This window comes from Panulirus ornatus, chromosome 72 (assembly GCF_036320965.1).
Source record: "Panulirus ornatus isolate Po-2019 chromosome 72, ASM3632096v1, whole genome shotgun sequence".
NCBI classification, from domain to species: domain Eukaryota; kingdom Metazoa; phylum Arthropoda; class Malacostraca; order Decapoda; family Palinuridae; genus Panulirus; species Panulirus ornatus.
In genome coordinates this window covers 4,340-27,252 of record NC_092295.1, presented here as the reverse complement: position 1 = coordinate 27,252, position 22,913 = coordinate 4,340, and the positions used below count along the sequence as shown (strand labels likewise).

The window sequence follows — 22,913 nt, the reverse complement described above, 5'->3', positions numbered from 1 at the left end:
TTGGCACCTCACTGTAGGACACACTGTTCCCAATAACTCCCTGGCACACAAGGGCGGCTTCCTATCTAACGGTGGAGGAACGCTACTTACTCCCTGACAGAAGTCAGTGGCTTCGATTCGACCACACGTCGTGGGCTCATGCCCCGATGTACGATAGTTTACCACGGCGGTCTGTTGTTCTCTGGCACAAGACGAGAGGTTCTCTCCCCCCATCAACAATGACAAACAACAACGCCCGACTCGTCCTCTAAAATCAAAGCCGTTCAATTTCAAATAACGATCTCACCAACTGACATGGGTCTGCAGCTCATATCCTGGCGCATTGGCACGTCCCTTCCTGATACACGGCTGCGGATCACTCCAAGACAGACGAAGACCCATGACACATAACGAGCGAGTCATTCGCTAACACTCAACAGTCTTACTGCCACGCGCCGGGTTTAATGTCTCTCTCTCTCTCTCTCTCTCTCTCTCTCTCTCTCTCTCTCTCTCTCTCTCTCTCTCCCTAGGGTGCTATGGCAGCTCACTCTCCGACACAAAATTATGGCCTCCCGGCTTACAATACCATGAGAGCATAGCGCTGCATGAGGAACCAAATGCTCCCTATCGTGACATAAGTCACAGGGAGGTTCCCAGTCTGCCACATACCGTCATGTCAATCATTTATGTCGGTGGTTCACGCCTCGACTCGACGAAGGATTACCCACCTATGAAACTTACACGTGAAGGAGGTACCACCCTCTGACTCGACGAAGGTTTACCCCACTATCAAGCTTACAAGTGAAGGAGGTACCACCCTCCTTGACTCGACGAAGGTTTACCCCACTATCAAACTTACACGTGAAGGAGGTACCACCCTCCTTGACTCGACGAAGGTTTACCCCCTATCAAACTTACACGTGGAAGGAGGTACCATCCTCCTTGAGGCAAGACACTTGAGTGCTGTTATGATGGCTTCCTCTCTCCTTCTTGCGAGGTCAGCGGGCGACTGAGGGTGACGTGGTCCTCGACTAAGGGTGACGTGGTCCTCGACTGAGGGTGACGTGGTCCTCGACAGTGGTCCGAAGATCATATCCAACCCGTTGTTTTACTGGAAGTCTGGAAATGAATTGTGTCTTAATTTCCATTTCAGCTTGAATACATTAAGGCATATTTTTCTATTAAGCTGACTTACGACATGTTGTATATAACATCTACCAGTGTGCAAGATAGATGTAAGGTCATGGGTACATTATAGGCTAATCTATTATCATCCATCTTTAAATATATGCTAAAAATAGGAGACAACTGCGAGGACAAAAACCTCTCACTAACAATGTTATCCTTACAATTCTTGATCTGTGAAACGTTAGGGTAAACAAGATGCAATTGTATGTTATCATTTACCAGTAAAAGGAGCTTCAAAAACTAGTCTCTTATTGTTTGTATACTGCAAATACAAAAGGTAGGTAGTTATTATTCCCACTTTGAGCTAAACTGGTAATTAGGGAAAACAACCATATAACTGTAATAACCTATTTGGCGGAGTCAGACGTTTCATAAGACTGTGAACAATTAAAAGCTGTTGCCTGAACGAATCGTAATATTAACCAAAGTTTCAGACGAAGTACTTTAATCTACATTTTTCTTGCTGTAGGAACTACAGAGTTGTCCACACTTCCACCATGTTCACCTACAGTTGACCAGTCATTCACCAGTGGTTACAGCCAATGGTCTCCCATTACTCATTAACCTGGCTATAAATAAAACCTCTTTTTTATGGAGCAATCAACTCCAAGTGGAGACCACGAAGCCGGCAGACTACGTATGTTGTTTGTTGGTATTTACGGCCATCGACCTTTGAGGAAGGTCATTAGGACCTGTAATCCTATCTAGTATGTGATTTAAGTCACACCTAAATACCTATTTTAATAAAAAATAGAAAAAGATAGAGAAATTATAATCATATGATAAAGATGAACTGTAATTAGAAATAATGGGAAAAAAAGATTTTGTGGGTATTGAGCCAACGTGGCAGCAAACACAGCCCAGTCGGCACAGCAGCCACAGTTGCAGTTTACCCAAGAGTGCGAAGTAATAGGACAGACGAAAGATAGTCCTCCACCACGTCATGCACATAGATGAGGATTATTCATTTGGAGGACCGCCAGCTCAACCCCATGGCGCAGCTGCCCCGGAAAATAACCACCACGTCCCCTCAAGGCCGACCGTTTAATGTGTCGACATGTCCACCTACCATGCGACCAGCCCAAGTAGTAGGAGGAGCCTCACACCAAAGCCAAACCCTCCACAGAGAACCACCAACGAACCACCTTACGTCATCTGGATCAATTCTGTTTCTCTGAGAACGAACATCAATTTGTCAATATTACTCGAGTTGCCCCAGAGTACACTGACAATGTTAAATCAGATTTTTTCTTGTACTAATCTAGTAAGTATATCTGGCTATGACGAGGATAAATCAATTGCCGAGATATTGCCAGTCCGGTCATCTACACGAGTTCCACTATCATCGTTCAGAAGAGTGAGGTTGGCATTGATTATATAATCAACCATTTGTTCCTCCCTGGCGTCTGCCCGGATACTTCCCCACTGATAATGATGAATATTGAAGTCCCCTAAAACTACTTTACGGTTAGGTATTAACAAGCCAATTTGACTCATCATTATCAAGTGCGTTTGAACTGGAGCAATATATCCAACATATGGCCAGGTATGTACCATTAAATTTCATTCTACATGCGCCAACGTCTAGGTTCGGTTTTAAAGTCACTCGCGTATGAGGCAAATTCTGGTGTACATAGATAGCTACCCCACGATTCTCGTCTCTTCTATACGAGTGTTAACTATCTACAACAGAACAATCTTCGGCTGTGCCGTTTAGAAGTGTCTCTTGTAAACAAATCGCGGCTGGCCTATACAGTGCAAGCAACATTTGTAGTTGTGCTTGCTTTTGCCTAAGGCCTATACACTACAATTCCAATGTATTATACTGAACGTGTTGGCATATGAGTTATTTAACCGACCAGGTTTCTTAGCCCGTTTATGTCGAGACTTGGGCGAGTCCCGAGGCGACCATACATGGTCCCTAGATGTGGATTATCTGACATCCACTAAGTTTATGTCCTCCAACGAAGAAGACCTGTGAACCACAGGCCTCCTAGTTGGAGATACCGGAACAATGACGACACGTAATTCTATTCCAAGTTTAGTCATGGTTTGAATATGAGTTAGTTTTGTTCTTTTTCCTTCCTGTAGGACGGAATGAGGATGTGGTATTGGCATAGGATTTGTTCTGGACTGTGGTTGGAGGATTAGGTGTAGGTGTAGGGTTGAATGGAGCTGGATATTTGGAACTGACGATCGGGGTGTCACAAGGAGTGTGTCGAGATTGTTCGCATAACCGGATTACATTTCAAAGCCGACGCGTAGGATTCATTATGTTTAGAGGTTTCACGAGACTCCTTAACCCTACTCCTACCCTCATCATAAGAGACGTTATTTTGTGTCTTGACTGCACAGACAGCCTTCTCAAACTGGAACCGGGGACAGGCCCGGTCCCAACTTGGGTGGTTGCCATCGCAGTTAACACACAACATCCTATTAGCCATACAATCCTCAGCGGTATGACCCTACTTAGCACACTTCCCTCCCACATTTGGCAGAAAGAGTGCAACGCTTTAAGAGGCGGCCAAATTCCTGGCATTTAAAGCAACGTAAGGGATTCGGAATGAACTTGACATCACATGTAACCAATAGAGATATTGTCCGGTAGCCGAGCTCTCCCGCAGGTTAGGTTAATCAGGGGAGTTCTACGCCGTTGGCCATTGATAACTTTGGTGATGAGCCAGGCAGCGATAACGTCCTCGTTTGTTAGTTCCTTCACAATGTCGTCCTCTGACATATCCATGACATCAGTGCAGTGGATGACTCCCCTGCATGAATTCATGGCAACGGGTATCGAGACCACGTCATGAATATGGAACTTCAACGTAAGTAGTTCCGCCACCGGTTTCGTCGACTAACCAGTTTCCTGATCGTTTCAACATGCCAAGACCATCCATCAAAAACCCTCCTGATTAGGAATGGATTGAAGAAGGCAAGAGTCGTTGCTGTGGTCGTATGGGCCAACACAAATTCAGCGTTTCTTCTTTTTCATGGATGGTCCGTCACCACTACCCCCTACGGGGGCATTGGATGGCTGACCTAGGTCCATCCTAAAGGAGCCTAACCTCAAAATCTGGAATGCCAAACCACCCCAGTGGAAAAAAAACTAACGATCCCGAAAAAGAAAAAGATCTGGCAATTGTTTAATGCAGAAAAGTTTCAAGGCGGAGCCGGTTACACGAAAGCCAAGCGGAGTTCTCCTGCGGACACCCGTCAATGAAAGATCGATTTTGCATAGAACAACCTTATAAAAGATATTGATGAACAATAACTTTCAAAAAAAAAACCTTCAAAACTAAGTAAGGGTAGTGACAACGCAGGGAGGAATAGCTACAACCTACCTCTGAAAGAAGGGCCACAGCTCCGTACAGGTCAGTAGCTTGTACGAGACTGTGGTCGGAACAGGTACGACTGCACATTGCCCTGCGCAATGTCACTGCGCATGTAGTTATGGCTACCACAGCTAGGGAGCAGTGGTGGCTTGCCTGACTGGCGTTTCTCAGTATGTTTATCCTGATCCCAGCCCTGAACATACGGACAAATAGCAAAATATTGCATTTAATTTTTAAAAATCACTTCCTTTCTAAACACTACACCGAGTGAAAAACACCTCTATAAAGACTACAGTTAAAAAACGAACGTACATGGCCACCGGAAGCAGCACTTCACATATAATCAACATTAGTAAACATAAATCAAATTTAGATATATGTAAATAATCCGAAGAAAGCAGTGAAGGGTAACTGAAGATAGAAAGGCTGAAAGTAGAGAGCTAATCATGGCATTCTAAACGAAACCAAAATGGCATCCTAGGTAAGAGCTGTGTAATCCTTCCTACGTACTGATACGCGGAATAAAAGCTCATGGAAGCCCCACTTGTCAAGGAAAAATACACAGAAACATTGCCATAGTGCTAAGCAAAGTCTGACTTCCCGAAAAGATGAGTAGACGCTACGACATCAGGCAACACAGACTTGAAATACAGAGCGTAAGAATACGTCCTCCCTGGCCAGCCGACCCTTGCCTAACTCAACGCGATCCAGTAGACGAGCTGCCACTCCCTTGCCAACCGACCCTTGCCTACCTCAACCCGATCCAGTAGACGAGCTGCCACACCCTGGCCAGCCGACCCTAGCCTACCTCAACGCGATGCACTAGACTAGCTGCCACTCCCAGGCCAGCCGACCCTAGACTACCTCACCGCGATCCAGTAGAGAAGCTGCCACTCCCTGGCCAGCCGACCCTTGCCTATCTCACTGCGATCCAGTAGACGAGCTGTCGCTCCCTGGCCAACCGATCCTTACCTACCTGAAAGCGATCCAGTAGACAAGCTACCGCTCCCTGGCCAGCCAACCCTAGCCTACCTAAACGCGATCCAGTAGATGAGGTGCCACACACTGCCCCGCCAACCCTAGCCTACCTCAACGCGATCCAGTAGACAAGCTGCCACTCCCTGGCCAGCCGACCCTTGCCTACCTCACCGCGATCCAGTAGACGAGCTGCCACTCCCTGGCCAGCCGACACTAGCCTACCTCACCATAACTCAGTAAAGTAGCCACAACTCTCATCGCCCATTTCTGGGCCACCTCACCGTGATCCTGTATACTAGCCACCGCTTCGCGGCTGACCGAAGCTACCTTACGTCACCATGATCCAGTACAGAAGCCACCACTCACCCGCTTATTCTAGCCTACCTCACTGTGACCCAGTGCAGTAGCTGCCCGCAAAGCCGACCAGTGCAGTTGCTGCCCGCAAAGCCGACCACAGCCTATGAAAATCTTACCTAACATCCCCAGAAGTAAATGATCATAATGGAAATATACCATTATTTTTGTGGTCTGCTGGTGTGAGAACGCATGAAGTGGCCACGTATAAGCATTATTTGACAGTGGGGCGAACTCTTACAGCCGATTTATAATTTCTTTCCCTGGAAACATGAAGCTTCAAAAGGACCCGGTGGCCTGTTACTGTTTGTATGTTGGGAATCTCAAAGGAAAAAAAAAGTTTTTCAAATGAGCTAAACCGCCAATTTACCAAAACCATGTTAACTGTAATAATGTGAATGGCGGGTTACACATTCCGGGATGAATAATCATAAGGCGTCATCTGACTGAACAGTAATATACTTCGAAGTGTCTGTCTACAGAGTTCTTAGGTTTTCTACATTTTCTAGCTGTGCTAATTATACTAAGTACACCTAACTCTGGTTCACCACTCACTCTCCATTGGTTACAACCATTAATCTCCAAATGTTACTCATACCTGGCTAGAAATAAGACCTTCGTTTATGCAAACATCATTCCACTCCGAGCCGGGAGCACGAAGCCAGCTGGCAGCTACCGAGCCGGCGACCTGACACCTGTGGCCACATATCCTCACCTTTCCACCACCACAAGACTTATGTCAGCAAATTGGGTTTTACCACGAGTATCTCAGTGACCAGTACCTTACCTCTTCTCTAGTCTCCTGAAGTCTCCTCCACCACTACACTTCCCGGAACCCTCAACGCGATATTGTCACTCACCACAACAACCCAGGAAATGAACGTATGAACCAGAAACATAGTAATCTTCGGTTTCGGAATGACCGCGCTCGCGTGGCATCTCGAAGCAGAAGCGGGGCTTTATTGTATGGCAAGGCGTTGTCTCAATCCAATGAAATGACTTGCATGGCCTTTTATCGTTTTGTAACATTCATTTTTGACTATACACTTACTAATATTCCATATACTCGTGCTACATGCGTGTGTTACTAAAACTTTATGTAGGAAAATTTCTTTTGCTCTATAATAAAGTATATATTTTGAATGTCAGTCCGTCCAAGTCAGAGTCAATGTAACAATTCGGATTCAGACGTCGTCCACGTTTATGATATATTCCGACTCTTCTGACGTCAGTCAATTTCTAAACAATATTTTACTTTTGTTTTTTTACGGTAAACCACGACTGAGACAAAATGTGATCTTAAGAATAAATTTTGTCCTCGACGATGGAAATATATTTTTATCCCGATTATACATAATACATCTCTGAGGACGGCCATAGCCAGGACTACCAACCTATATCACCATTTACCACACTCACCATAGAGAATGGAATTTCGCCGATGGTTTCCAATGACCCCATATGTATTTATAGTACTTCCCTAACGTGTAATAATAAATGGACACAGCATCAACAGAAGTGTGTCAACAGACCGGACTAAAACATGAGCAATATGCTCGTCCTGCTTTTAATGTGGTATTTCCCAAAACAACCTTTGTCGACGGGAATTTCCAAGACACGTATGCGAACTGTTTTGGTCGATTCATTTTTCATACGATGTCCGAGGCAGCAGGGGCACCTAAATGCCCTAATCAAGGCATCTTGTTAACGAGTATATATATATATATATATATATATATATATATATATATATATATATATATATATATATATATATGGGAGCGGGGGGCTGGAAATCCTCCACTCGTTTTTTTTTTCTTTTTTTTAATTTTCCAAAAGAAGGAACAGAGAAGAGGGCCAGGTGAGGATATTTCCTCAAAGGCCCAGTCCTCTGTTCTTAACGCTACCTCGCTGTCGCGGGAAATGGCGGATAGTATGAAAAAAAAAATATATATATATATATATATATATATATAAATATATATAAGTATATATATATATATATATATATATATATATATATATATATATATATATATATATATATATACGTACACACAACAAAAAACTATCGCGCAGAGGGGGTCTGAAGACGTCTGTAATGATCACTGACCTACCTCTTCTACCATGCCGGTAGGGTTGGTATACGTACCTGGAAGCCACAGGTTTCCAGAGTCCTATGCTAGACCCATGTAAGTTACGTGCCACAAGAGCGGCATTATATAATCAACAATAAAATTACATCATACAAGGCAGTACGAACCCCTACTTTTGAATTTGTGTGTGCAATATAGCTGTGAGACACACACAGCTATATCTGGCAACCCCCGCATGTGGCAGCTGCAGCATACCTCAATGTGATGCGACGTAAACACAATAGCTTCATATTGTATAGGTGTAATTTGGGAAGAATATGTTTTACTATTGATATTGTATTATTTTATAGCACTTCTGGGTTCGTGGCAGTCCATAAAGGTTATCTTACACCGCCATTTCGTGTCCATGCAGGAAATGTAAGGAGACATGCGATATGCTTTTGAAACAATGAAACAGCTCGGGTATAGTTCACTGCAAGCCAATGTCGAAAGGTTGTTTTTGTGGTATATCTAATTTTACCATGGAGACCTCACAAGCGACACATGAAGCTATTCTACAGCTTCATAATGAGGGCTAGAGTGACTCTGAAATTAGGAGACGTCTTGGTATTCACCGGTCAACCGTAGCACGATGGATTCGCCGACAGGCAGAGTTGGGCAACACAGACAACAGGCATCGGCGTAGGCGCCCACGTTGCACAAACCCGGAAGATGATCCGGTAATGATGTTGCATATATAGGTATACTGGACCACTTGATGTTACGTAAACAACCACATCATATGTTATATTTGCAATATGTCATCCTTTCCCTAGGCCATAGCAGCTGTCATTGCTGCTGCCTCCTTCACGCCCGCTAGCAACATTCGGGATACTCTTGGTCTGCAGTGCACCACTCAAACTGTCCGAAACAGACATCACTCTGATGGGTTACGTGGTCGCATACCAGCAACAAAACCTGTGTTAAGTGAGGCAAACATGGAGAGCAGGGTGGAATATGCGTTGGAGTATGCGGACAAGCCACATCAGTTTTGGGAGAACGTCATCTTTTGTGATGAAAAAACCTTCTGCAGCGATATCCTGTAGACAAGCTGCCGCTCCCTGGCCAGCCGACCCTTGCCTACCTCAACGCGATCCAGTAGACGAGCTGCCACTCCCTGGCCAGCCGACCCTAGCCTACCTCACCGCGATCCAGTAGACAAGCTGTCGCTCCCTGGCCAGCTGACCTTAGCCTACCTCACCGAGATCCAGTAGACAAGCTGCCGCTCCCTGGCCAGCCGACCTTACCATACCTCACCGAGATCCAGTAGACAAGCTGCCGCTCCCTGGCCAGCCGACCCTTGCCTACCTCAACTCGATCCAGTAGACGAGCTGCCACTCCCTGCCCAGCCGACAAGCTGCCGCTCCCTGGCCAGCCGACCCTAGCCTACCTCACCGCGATCCAGTAGACAAGCTGCCGCTGCCTGGCCAGGCGACCCTTGCCTACCTCAATGCGATCCATTAGACGAGCTGCCACTCCCTGCCAACCGACCCTAGCCTACCTCACCGCGATCCAGCAGACAAGCTGCCGCTGCCTGGCCAGCTGACCTTAGCCTACCTCACCGCGATCCAGTAGACAAGCTGCCGCTTCCTGGCCAGCCGACCCTAGCCTACCTTACCGCGACCTAGTAGACAAGCTGCCGCTCCCTGGCCAGCCGACATTACCATACCTCACCGAAATCCAGTAGACAAGCTGCCGCTCCCTGGCCAGCCGACCCTTGCTACCTCAACTCGATCCAGTAGACGAGCTGCCACTCCCTGCCCTGCCGACAAACTGCCGCTCCCTGGCCAGCCGACCCTAGCCTACCTCACCGCGATCCAGTAGACAAGCTGCCGCCCCCTGGCCAGGCGACCCTTCCCTAGCTCACCGCGATCCATTAGACAAGCTGCCGCTCCCTGGCCAGCCGACCCTAGCCTACCTCAATATATTCTAATAGATGAGCTGCCACTCACTGGCCAGCCGACCCCAGCCTACCTCAATATAATCCAGTAGACGAGCTGCCACTCCCTGGCAGCCGACCCTAGCCTACCTCAACGCAATCCAGTAGACAAGCTGCCACTCCCTGGCCAGCCGACTCTAGCCTACCTCAATATGATCCAGTAGACGAGCTGCCACTCCCCGTCCAGCCGACCCTTGCCTACCTCACCGCGATCCAGTAGACAAGCTGGCGCTCCCTGGCCAGCCGACCCTAGCCTACCTCACCGCGATCCAGTAGACAAGCCGCCGCTCCCTGACCAGCCGACCCTTGCCTACCTCAACGCGATCCAGTAGACGAGCTGCCACTCCCTGGCCAGCCGACCCTAGCCTACCTCACAGCGATCCAGTAGAGAAGCTGCCGCTCCTTGGCCAGTTGACCTTAGCCTACCTCACCGAGATCCAGTAGACAAGCTGCCGATCCCTGGCCAGCCGACCCTAGCCTACCTTACCGCGATCTAGTAGACAAGCTGCCGCTCCCTGGCCAGCCGACCTTATCATACCTCACCGAGATCCAGTAGACAAGCTGCCGCTCCCTGGCCAGCCGACCCTTGCCTACCTCAACTTCATCCAGTAGACGAGCTGCCACTCCCTGCCCAGCCGACAAGCTGCCACTCCCTGGCCAGCCGACCCTAGCCTACCTCACAGCGATCCAGTAGACAAGCTGCCGCTCCCTGGCCAGGCGACCCTTGCCTACCTCAACGCGATCCATTGGACGAGTTGCCACTCCCTGGCCAGCCGACCCTAGCCTACCTCACCGCGATGCAGCAGACAAGCTGCCGCTCCCTGGCCAGCTGACCTTAGCCTACCTCACCGAGATCCAGTAGACAAGCTGCCGCTCCCTGGCCAGCCGACCCTAGCCTACCTTACCGCGATCTAGTAGACAAGCTGCCGCTCCCTGGCCAGCCGACCTTACCATACCTCACCGAAATCCAGTAGACAAGCTTCCGCTCCCTGGCCAGCCGACCCTTGCTTACCTCAACTCGATCCAGTAGACGAGCTGCCACTCCCTGCCCAGCCGACAAGCTGCCGCTCCCTGGCCAGCCGACCCTAGCCTACCTCACCGCGATCCAGTAGACAAGCTGCCGCCCCCTGGCCAGGCGACCCTTACCTACCTCACCGCGATCCATTAGACAAGCTGCCGCTCCCTGGCCAGCCGACCCTAGCCTACCTCAATATATTCCAATAGATGAGCTGCCACTCACTGGCCAGCCGACCCTAGCCAACCTCAATATAATCCAGTAGACGAGCTGACACTCCCTGGCACCCGACCCTAGCCTACCTCAACGCAATCCAGTAGACAAGCTGCTGCTCCCTGGCCAGCTGATCCTAGCCTACCTCACCGCGATCCAGTAGACGAGCTGCCACTCCCCGGCCAGCCGACACTAGCCTACCTCACCATAACTCAGTAAAGTAGCCACAACTCTCATCGCCCATTTCTGGGCCACCTCACCGTGGTCCAGTATACTAGCCACCGCTTCACGGCTGACCGAAGCTACCTTACGTCACCATGATCCAGTACAGAAGCCACCACTCACCCACTTATTCTAGCCTACCTCACTGTGACCTAGTGCAGTAGCTCCCTGCAAAGCCGACCACAGCCTATGAAAATCTTACCTAACATCCCCAGAAGTACATGATCATAATGGAAATGTACCATTATTTTTGTGGTCTGCTGGTGTGATAACGCATGAAGTGGCCACGTATAAGGGATATTTGGAAGTGGGGCGAACACTTACAGCAGATTTCTAATTTCTTTCCCTGGAAACGTGAAGCTTAAAGAAGGACCCGGTGGTCTGTTACTGTTTGTATGTTGGACATCCATAAGAAAAAAAAAAATTTCAAATGAGTTAAACCGCCAATTTACCAAAACCATATTAACTGTAATAATGTGATTGGCGGGTTACACATTCCGGGATGAATAATCATAAGCTGTCATCTGAGTGAATAGTAATATACTACGAAGTGTCTGTCTACAGAGTTCATAGGTTTTCTACATTTTCTAGCTGTGCTAATTATACTAAGTACACCTAACTCTAGTTCACCACTCACTCTACATTGGTTACAACCATTAATCTCCAAATGTTACTCATACCTGGCTAGAAATAAGACCTTTGTTTATGCAAACATCATTCAACTCCGAGCCGGGAGCACGAAGCCAGCTGGCAGCTACCAAGCCGGCGACCTGACACCTGTGGCCACATATCCTCATCTTTCCACCACCACAAGACTTGTGTCAGCAAATTGGGTTTTATCCCGAGTATCTCAGTGACCAGTACCTTACCTCTTCTCTAGTCTCCTGAAGTCTCCTCCACCACTACACTTCCCGGAACCCTCAACGCGATATTGTCACTCACCACAACAACCCAGGAAATGAACGTATGAACCAGAAACATAGTAATCTTCGGTTTTGTAAATGACCGCGCTCCTCCGCCATCTCGAAGCAGAAGCGGGGCTTTACTGTATGGCAAGGCGTTGTCTCAATCCAATGAAATGACTTGCATGGCCTTTTATCGTTTTGTAACATTCATTTATGACTATACACTTACTAATATTCCATGTACTCGTGCTACATGCGTGTGTTACTAAAACTTTATGTAGGAAAATTTCTTTTGCTCTATAATAAAGTATATATTTTGGATGTCAGTCCGACCAAGTCAGAGTCAATGTAACAATTCGGATTCAGACGTCGTCCACGTTTATGATATATTCCGACTCTTCTGACGTCAGTCAATTTCTAAACAATGTTTTACTTGTTTGTTTTTTTACGGTAAACCACGACTGAGACAAAATGTGATCTTAAGAATAAATTTTGTCCTCGACGATGGAAATATATTTTTATCGCGATTATAGATAGTACATCTCCGAGGACGGCCATAGCCAGGACTACCAACCTATATCACCATTTACCACACTCACCATAGAATATGGAATTTCACTGATGGTTTCCAATGACCCCATATGTATTTATAGTACTTCCCTAACGTGTAATAATAAATGGACACAGCATCAACAGAAGTGTGTCAACAGACCAGACTAAAACATGAGCAATATGCTCGTCCTGCTTTTAATGTGGTATTTCCCAAAACAACCTTTGTCGACGGGAATTTCCAAGACACGTATGCGAACTGTTGTGGTCGATTTATTTTTCATACGATGTCCGAGGCAGCAGGGGCACCTGAATGTCCTAATCAAGGCATCTTGTTAACGAGTATATATATATATGTTCGTACGTCTTGACGTACGACAGTGCGCTACGACGGCTTCTGTGAGAAACGTAAGGTATTCCTTCCCTGTTAAACAAGAACGACTGTACCATCAGAGCCGCTTTTTCCAATGATGTCTCACCAGCTGACATACGTCAGCATATCACAGCCTGGCGCGTGTTGGTCAGTTTCCTGCTGACACAGGACGTCAGCGCACTCCAAGACTGACAATGAAGCCCGATACATGCCGGCGATTCACTCACTGACAGTAGGGTGTCAGCCACCACCACCCCCTGCAGTGGCTCTCTCCTTGGGAGACTACGGCAACTCGCTCCCTAACACATAACCTACCGACTAATACCTTAAGCTCATATCACTCCCTAAAAGCTAAATATAATCGCCAGTCATGTACCAAAAACATATTATTCCCAAAGTGAAGCCTATTTTCATGACCTCTGGAGCTCGATAGAACTGCCAAATATCGTTTGGCATTGTTCAGCATAAACTCAGTAAGGCTTTACTTTGATTACCTGTGTTGCCCTCAACAGCAAAATGAAATTGTCTGGCGAAGCCAGAGTAAAGTCACCAACGTGCAGCTTTTCTTTGATGACCCATATAGCACGCACATGTGTTAGCCAGAGGAAATTTCCTCAAGTAAAACTTTAATTCGACGACTCACATGTGTGTCCCACAAAACCTATATAAAACTGTCTACCGTTAGCCTAAATAAAAGACAATGTAAAGCTTTACTTTGACGACCCATAAACCATGCAAGGGGAAAATAGTCGTCTGGCATTATCTATAACAAATGTCCTAAAGGGACGCTTTAGTTTGGCGTCGTTGGTTCATTCCTCGACAATCTACTTCGACTAATTCGTTTATACATACATTGCGGCTTCCTGCCTTACACACTACAAATGTGAAAAGAAAGCGTTACTCACTCTCGACAGGCGTCGGTGGCTCAGTTTGTGATACACGTCGGTAGCTTACTTCAACATATGTTACTTCGACGAACTCAAAAACTTTGCTCACTCTCCAACAGTCATCGATGAGCTTCGTCTCTTACACACGTGTGTCGGTAGCTCACTTCATGGCAAACCAAATTCGATTCTCTGTCTCTGACACGCAACGGTATGGCTTCTTACCTGACACACTAAAAACACTGCTCACTCCCTGATAGACGTCGGTGGCATCGTCTCTGATACACATCGGTAGCTCACTCCCAGATACACTACATGGCCTAACCCCGTTACGATTATTTCCTGCCTGACAAACATGCTTCAGAGGCAAAAACACGTCGGTGGTTTTGTCCGTAACATACGTGGGTAGTACACACCATGACACAATACATGACTAACTCCCTGATGGAGAAGGCTGGCTTCCTACCTCACACTACTACAGTGGCGACAAAACAAAACCGCTTCTCACTTCCTAACAAACTCCCATGGCAAAGAATGGCTGCTCACACTGACAGATTCTCTGGCTCTTTCTCTAGCACATGTTGGCACCTCACTCTAGGACACACTGTTCCTACTAACTCCCTGGCACACAAGGGCGGCTTCCTATCTGACGGTGGAGGAACGCTACTCACTCCCTGACAGAAGTCAGTGGCTTCGATTCGACCACATGTCGTGGGCTCATGCCCGATGTACGATAGTTTACCACGGCGGTCTGTTGTTCTCTGGCACACGACGAGAGGTTCTCTCCCTCCCCCCTCAACTTTGACACATAACGAGCGAGTCATTCGCTAACACGCAACAGTCTTACTGCCACGCACTGGGTTTAATGTCTCTCTCTCTCTCCCTCCCTCCCTAGGGTGCTACGGCAACTCAGTCTCCGACAGAAGATCATGGTTTCCTGGCTAACAATACCATGAGGGCATAGCGATCCCTGAGGAACCAAATGCTCCCAATCGTGACATAAGTCACAGGGAGGGTCCCAGTCTGCCACATACCGTCATGTCAATCATTTATGTCGGTGGTTCACGCCTCGACTCGACGAAGGTTTACCTCCCTATGAAACTTACACGTGAAGGAGGTACCACCCTCCTTGACTCGACGAAGGTTTACCCCCCTATCAAACTTACACGTGAAGGAGGTACCACCCTCCTTGAGGGAAGACACTTGAGTGCTCTAATGATGGCTTCCTCCTTCCCTCTTGCGATGTCAGCAGGCGACTGAGGGTGACGTGGTCCTCGACGGTGGTCGGAGTGTCATCATATCCAACCCGTTGTTTGACTGGAATTCTGGAAATGAGCGGTGTCTTAATTTTCCTTTGAGCTTGAACACATTAAGGCATATTTTTCTATTGATATTAAGTTAAATTACGACATATTATATGTAGCATCTACCAATGTTTGTGTGTGGGTCATGATAGATCTGAAATCATGGGTACATTATAGTTTAATCTATTATCATCATCTTTAAATATATGCTTCAAATTGGTGGTAACTGCGAGGACAAAAGACTCTCGCTAGCAATGATATCCTTACAATTCTTGATCTGTGAAACGTTAGGGTAAACAAGATGCAATTGTATGTCATCATTTACCAGTAAAAGGAGCTTCAAAAGCTGGTCTCTTATTGTTTGTATACTGCAAATACAAAAGGTAGGTCGTCATTATTCCCATGTTCAGCTAAACTGCTAATTAAGGCAAACAACCATATAACTGTAATAACCTATTTGGAGGTGTCAGACGTTCCAAAAGACTGAGCAATTAAAAGCTGTTGCCTGAACGAATCGTAACATAAACCAAAGTTCCAGACGAATTACTTTAATCTACATCTTTCTTGCAGTAGGAACTACAGAGTTGTCCACACTTCCACCATGTTCACCTACAGTTGACCAGTCATTCACCAGTGGTTACAGCCAATGGTCTCCCATGACTCATTAACCTGGCTATAAATAAAACCTCTTTTTTATGGAGCAATCAACTCCAAGCGGAGACCACGAAGCCGGCAGACTACGTATGTTGTTTGTTGGCATTTACGGCCATCGACCTATGAGGAAGATCATTAGGACCTGTAATCCTATCTAGTATGTGATTTGTCACACCTAAATACCTATCTTAAAAAAAAATAGAAAAAGATAGAGAAATTATAATCATATGATAGATGAAATGTAATTAGAAATAATGGGAAAAAAGATTTTGTGGGTATTGAGCCAACCTAGCGGCAAACACAGCCCAGTCGGCACAGCAGCCACAGTTGCAGTTTACCCAAGAGTGCGAAGAGATAGGACAGACGAAAGATAGTCCTCCACCACGTCATGCACATAGATGAGGATTATTCATTTGGAGGACCGCCAGCTCAACCCCATGGCGCAGCTGCCCCGGAAAATAACCACCACGTCCCCTCAAGGCCGACCGTTTAATGTGTCGACATGTCCACCTACCATGCGACCAGCCCAAGTAGTAGGAGGAGCCTCACACCAAAGCCAAACCCTCCACAGAGAACCACCAACGAACCACCTTACGTCATCTGGATCAATTCTGTTTCTCTGAGAACGAACATCAATTTGTCAATATTACTCGAGTTGCCCCAGAGTACACTGACAATGTTAAATCAGATTTTTTCTTGTACTAATCTAGTAAGTATATCTGGCTATGACGAGGATAAATCAATTGCCGAGATATTGCCAGTCCGGTCATCTACACGAGTTCCACTATCATCGTTCAGAAGAGTGAGGTTGGCATTGATTATATAATCAACCATTTGTTCCTCCCTGGCGTCTGCCCGGATACTTCCCCACTGATAATGATGAATATTGAAGTCCCCTAAAACTACTTTACGGTTAGGTATTAACAAGCCAATTTGACTCATCATTATCAAGTGCGTTTGAACTGGAGCAATATATCCAACATATGGCCAGGTATGTACCATTAAATTTCATTCTACATGCGCCAACGTCTAGGTTCGGTTTTAAAGTCACTCGCGTATGAGGCAAATTCTGGTGTACATAGATAGCTACCCCACGATTCTCGTCTCTTCTATACGAGTGTTAACTATCTACAACAGAACAATCTTCGGCTGTGCCGTTTAGAAGTGTCTCTTGTAAACAAATCGCGGCTGGCCTATACAGTGCAAGCAACATTTGTAGTTGTGCTTGCTTTTGCCTAAGGCCTATACACTACAATTCCAATGTATTATACTGAACGTGTTGGCATATGAGTTATTTAACCGACCAGGTTTCTTAGCCCGTTTATGTCGAGACTTGGGCGAGTCCCGAGGCGACCATACATGGTCCCTAGATGTGGATTATCTGACATCCACTAAGTTTATGTCCTCCAACGAAGAAGACCTGTGAACCACAGGCCTCCTAGTTGGAGATACCGGAACAATGACGACACGTAATTCTATTCCAAGTTTAGTCATGGTTTGAATATGAGTTAGTTTTGTTCTTTTTCCTTCCTGTAGGACGGAATGAGGATGTGGTATTGGCATAGGATTTGTTCTGGACTGTGGTTGGAGGATTAGGTGTAGGTGTAGGGTTGAATGGAGCTGGATATTTGGAACTGACGATCGGGGTGTCACAAGGAGTGTGTCGAGATTGTTCGCATAACCGGATTACATTTCAAAGCCGACGCGTAGGATTCATTATGTTTAGAGGTTTCACGAGACTCCTTAACCCTACTCCTACCCTCATCATAAGAGACGTTATTTTGTGTCTTGACTGCACAGACAGCCTTCTCAAACTGGAACCGGGGACAGGCCCGGTCCCAACTTGGGTGGTTGCCATCGCAGTTAACACACAACATCCTATTAGCCATACAATCCTCAGCGGTATGACCCTACTTAGCACACTTCCCTCCCACATTTGGCAGAAAGAGTGCAACGCTTTAAGAGGCGGCCAAATTCCTGGCATTTAAAGCAACGTAAGGGATTCGGAATGAACTTGACATCACATGTAACCAATAGAGATATTGTCCGGTAGCCGAGCTCTCCCGCAGGTTAGGTTAATCAGGGGAGTTCTACGCCGTTGGCCATTGATAACTTTGGTGATGAGCCAGGCAGCGATAACGTCCTCGTTTGTTAGTTCCTTCACAATGTCGTCCTCTGACATATCCATGACATCAGTGCAGTGGATGACTCCCCTGCATGAATTCATGGCAACGGGTATCGAGACCACGTCATGAATATGGAACTTCAACGTAAGTAGTTCCGCCACCGGTTTCGTCGACTAACCAGTTTCCTGATCGTTTCAACATGCCAAGACCATCCATCAAAAACCCTCCTGATTAGGAATGGATTGAAGAAGGCAAGAGTCGTTGCTCTGGTCGTATGGGCCAACACAAATTCAGCGTTTCTTCTTTTTCATGGAGGGTCCGTCACCACTACCCCCTACGGGGGCATTGGATGGCTGACCTAGGTCCATCCTAAAGGAGCCTAACCTCAAAATCTGGAATGCCAAACCACCCCAGTGGAAAAAAAACTAACGATCCCGAAAAAGAAAAAGATCTGGCAATTGTTTAATGCAGAAAAGTTTCAAGGCGGAGCCGGTTACACGAAAGCCAAGCGGAGTTCTCCTGCGGACACCCGTCAATGAAAGATCGATTTTGCATAGAACAACCTTATAAAAGATATTGATGAACAATAACTTTCAAAAAAAACCCTTCAAAACTAAGCAAGGGTAGTGACAACGCAGGGAGGAATAGCTACAACCTACCTCTGAAAGAAGGGCCACAGCTCCGTACAGGTCAGTAGCTTGTACGAGACTGTGGTCGGAACAGGTACGACTGCACATTGCCCTGCGCAATGTCACTGCGCATGTAGTTATGGCTACCACAGCTAGGGAGCAGTGGTGGCTTGCCTGACTGGCGTTTCTCAGTATGTTTATCCTGATCCCAGCCCTGAACATACGGACAAATAACAAAATATTGCATTTAATTTTTAAAAATCACTTCCTTTGTAAACACTACACCGAGTGAAAAACACCTCTATAAAGACTACAGTTAAAAAACGAACGTACATGGCCACCGGAAGCAGCACTTCACATATAATCAACATTAGTAAACATAAATCAAATTTAGATATATGTAAATAATCCGAAGAAAGCAGTGAAGGGTAACTGAAGATAGAAAGGCTGAAAGTAGAGAGCTAATCATGGCATTCTAAACGAAACCAAAATGGCATCCTAGGTAAGAGCTGTGTAATCCTTCCTACGTACTGATACGCGGAATAAAAGCTCATGGAAGCCCCACTTGTCAAGGAAAAATACACAGAAACATTGCCATAGTGCTAAGCAAAGTCTGACTTCCCGAAAAGATGAGTAGACGCTACGACATCAGGCAACACAGACTTGAAATACAGAGCGTAAGAATACGTCCTCCCTGGCCAGCCGACCCTTGCCTAACTCAACGCGATCCAGTAGACGAGCTGCCACTCCCTTGCCAACCGACCCTTGCCTACCTCAACCCGATCCAGTAGACGAGCTGCCACACCCTGGCCAGCCGACCCTAGCCTACCTCAACGCGATGCACTAGACTAGCTGCCACTCCCAGGCCAGCCGACCCTAGACTACCTCACCGCGATCCAGTAGAGAAGCTGCCACTCCCTGGCCAGCCGACCCTTGCCTATCTCACTGCGATCCAGTAGACGAGCTGTCGCTCCCTGGCCAACCGATCCTTACCTACCTGAAAGCGATCCAGTAGACAAGCTACCGCTCCCTGGCCAGCCAACCCTAGCCTACCTAAACGCGATCCAGTAGATGAGGTGCCACACACTGCCCCGCCAACCCTAGCCTACCTCAACGCGATCCAGTAGACAAGCTGCCACTCCCTGGCCAGCCGACCCTTGCCTACCTCACCGCGATCCAGTAGACGAGCTGCCACTCCCTGGCCAGCCGACACTAGCCTACCTCACCATAACTCAGTAAAGTAGCCACAACTCTCATCGCCCATTTCTGGGCCACCTCACCGTGATCCTGTATACTAGCCACCGCTTCGCGGCTGACCGAAGCTACCTTACGTCACCATGATCCAGTACAGAAGCCACCACTCACCCGCTTATTCTAGCCTACCTCACTGTGACCCAGTGCAGTAGCTGCCCGCAAAGCCGACCAGTGCAGTTGCTGCCCGCAAAGCCGACCACAGCCTATGAAAATCTTACCTAACATCCCCAGAAGTAAATGATCATAATGGAAATATACCATTATTTTTGTGGTCTGCTGGTGTGAGAACGCATGAAGTGGCCACGTATAAGCATTATTTGACAGTGGGGCGAACTCTTACAGCCGATTTATAATTTCTTTCCCTGGAAACATGAAGCTTCAAAAGGACCCGGTGGCCTGTTACTGTTTGTATGTTGGGAATCTCAAAGGAAAAAAAAAGTTTTTCAAATGAGCTAAACCGCCAATTTACCAAAACCATGTTAACTGTAATAATGTGAATGGCGGGTTACACATTCCGGGATGAATAATCATAAGCTGTCATCTGAGTGAACAGTAATATACTTCGAAGTGTCTGTCTACAGAGTTCTTAGGTTTTCTACATTTTCTAGCTGTGCTAATTATACTAAGTACACCTAACTCTAGTTCACCACTCACTCTACATTGGTTACAACCATTAATCTCCAAATGTTACTCATACCTGGCTAGAAATAAGACCTTCGTTTATGCAAACATCATTCCACTCCGAGCCGGGAGCACGAAGCCAGCTGGCAGCTACCGAGCCGGCGACCTGACACCTGTGGCCACATATCCTCACCTTTCCACCACCACAAGACTTATGTCAGCAAATTGGGTTTTACCACGAGTATCTCAGTGACCAGTACCTTACCTCTTCTCTAGTCTCCTGAAGTCTCCTCCACCACTACACTTCCCGGAACCCTCAACGCGATATTGTCACTCACCACAACAACCCAGGAAATGAACGTATGAACCAGAAACATAGTAATCTTCGGTTTCGGAATGACCGCGCTCGCGTGGCATCTCGAAGCAGAAGCGGGGCTTTATTGTATGGCAAGGCGTTGTCTCAATCCAATGAAATGACTTGCATGGCCTTTTATCGTTTTGTAACATTCATTTTTGACTATACACTTACTAATATTCCATATACTCGTGCTACATGCGTGTGTTACTAAAACTTTATGTAGGAAAATTTCTTTTGCTCTATAATAAAGTATATATTTTGAATGTCAGTCCGTCCAAGTCAGAGTCAATGTAACAATTCGGATTCAGACGTCGTCCACGTTTATGATATATTCCGACTCTTCTGACGTCAGTCAATTTCTAAACAATATTTTACTTTTGTTTTTTTACGGTAAACCACGACTGAGACAAAATGTGATCTTAAGAATAAATTTTGTCCTCGACGATGGAAATATATTTTTATCGCGATTATACATAATACATCTCTGAGGACGGCCATAGCCAGGACTACCAACCTATATCACCATTTACCACACTCACCATAGAGAATGGAATTTCGCCGATGGTTTCCAATGACCCCATATGTATTTATAGTACTTCCCTAACGTGTAATAATAAATGGACACAGCATCAACAGAAGTGTGTCAACAGACCGGACTAAAACATGAGCAATATGCTCGTCCTGCTTTTAATGTGGTATTTCCCAAAACAACCTTTGTCGACGGGAATTTCCAAGACACGTATGCGAACTGTTTTGGTCGATTCATTTTTCATACGATGTCCGAGGCAGCAGGGGCACCTAAATGCCCTAATCAAGGCATCTTGTTAACGAGTATATATATATATATATATATATATATATATATATATATATATATATATATATATATATATATATGGGAGCGGGGGGCTGGAAATCCTCCACTCGTTTTTTTTTTCTTTTTTTTAATTTTCCAAAAGAAGGAACAGAGAAGAGGGCCAGGTGAGGATATTTCCTCAAAGGCCCAGTCCTCTGTTCTTAACGCTACCTCGCTGTCGCGGGAAATGGCGGATAGTATGAAAAAAAAATATATATATATATATATATATATATATATATATATATATATATATATATATATATATATATATATATATATATATATATATATATATATATATATATATATATATACGTACACACAACAAAAAACTATCGCGCAGAGGGGGTCTGAAGACGTCTGTAATGATCACTGACCTACCTCTTCTACCATGCCGGTAGGGTTGGTATACGTACCTGGAAGCCACAGGTTTCCAGAGTCCTATGCTAGACCCATGTAAGTTACGTGCCACAAGAGCGGCATTATATAATCAACAATAAAATTACATCATACAAGGCAGTACGAACCCCTACTTTTGAATTTGTGTGTGCAATATAGCTGTGAGACACACACAGCTATATCTGGCAACCCCCGCATGTGGCAGCTGCAGCATACCTCAATGTGATGCGACGTAAACACAATAGCTTCATATTGTATAGGTGTAATTTGGGAAGAATATGTTTTACTATTGATATTGTATTATTTTATAGCACTTCTGGGTTCGTGGCAGTCCATAAAGGTTATCTTACACCGCCATTTCGTGTCCATGCAGGAAATGTAAGGAGACATGCGATATGCTTTTGAAACAATGAAACAGCTCGGGTATAGTTCACTGCAAGCCAATGTCGAAAGGTTGTTTTTGTGGTATATCTAATTTTACCATGGAGACCTCACAAGCGACACATGAAGCTATTCTACAGCTTCATAATGAGGGCTAGAGTGACTCTGAAATTAGGAGACGTCTTGGTATTCACCGGTCAACCGTAGCACGATGGATTCGCCGACAGGCAGAGTTGGGCAACACAGACAACAGGCATCGGCG

The 22,913-nt window shown here is 46.1% G+C and overlaps 1 long non-coding RNA gene across 11 annotated transcripts in view; it reads right to left on the bottom strand.

The window, feature by feature from the left end:
- LOC139748040 (uncharacterized) overlaps nucleotides 1-21,047 on the bottom strand; it is a 28,926-nt gene extending 7,879 nt beyond the window's left edge. For 2 of the 11 annotated variants that reach the window (XR_011712512.1, XR_011712510.1), the window contains exons 1-3: nucleotides 18,810-18,965; nucleotides 15,233-15,391; nucleotides 898-1,098 (exon numbers count right to left, since the gene is read on the bottom strand). This is a non-coding gene — a long non-coding RNA (uncharacterized lncRNA). Of the gene's footprint in view, nucleotides 1-897; nucleotides 1,099-2,060; nucleotides 2,349-4,508; nucleotides 4,624-6,429; nucleotides 6,454-6,618; nucleotides 6,749-15,232; nucleotides 15,392-15,695; nucleotides 15,718-16,362; nucleotides 16,673-18,809; nucleotides 18,966-19,944; nucleotides 19,967-20,730; nucleotides 20,816-20,919 lie in introns of those variants that run through there. The other 9 variants (XR_011712514.1, XR_011712515.1, XR_011712519.1 and 6 more) reach the window with 9 other exon arrangements.
- Nucleotides 21,048-22,913: the final 1,866 nt, after the last annotated feature.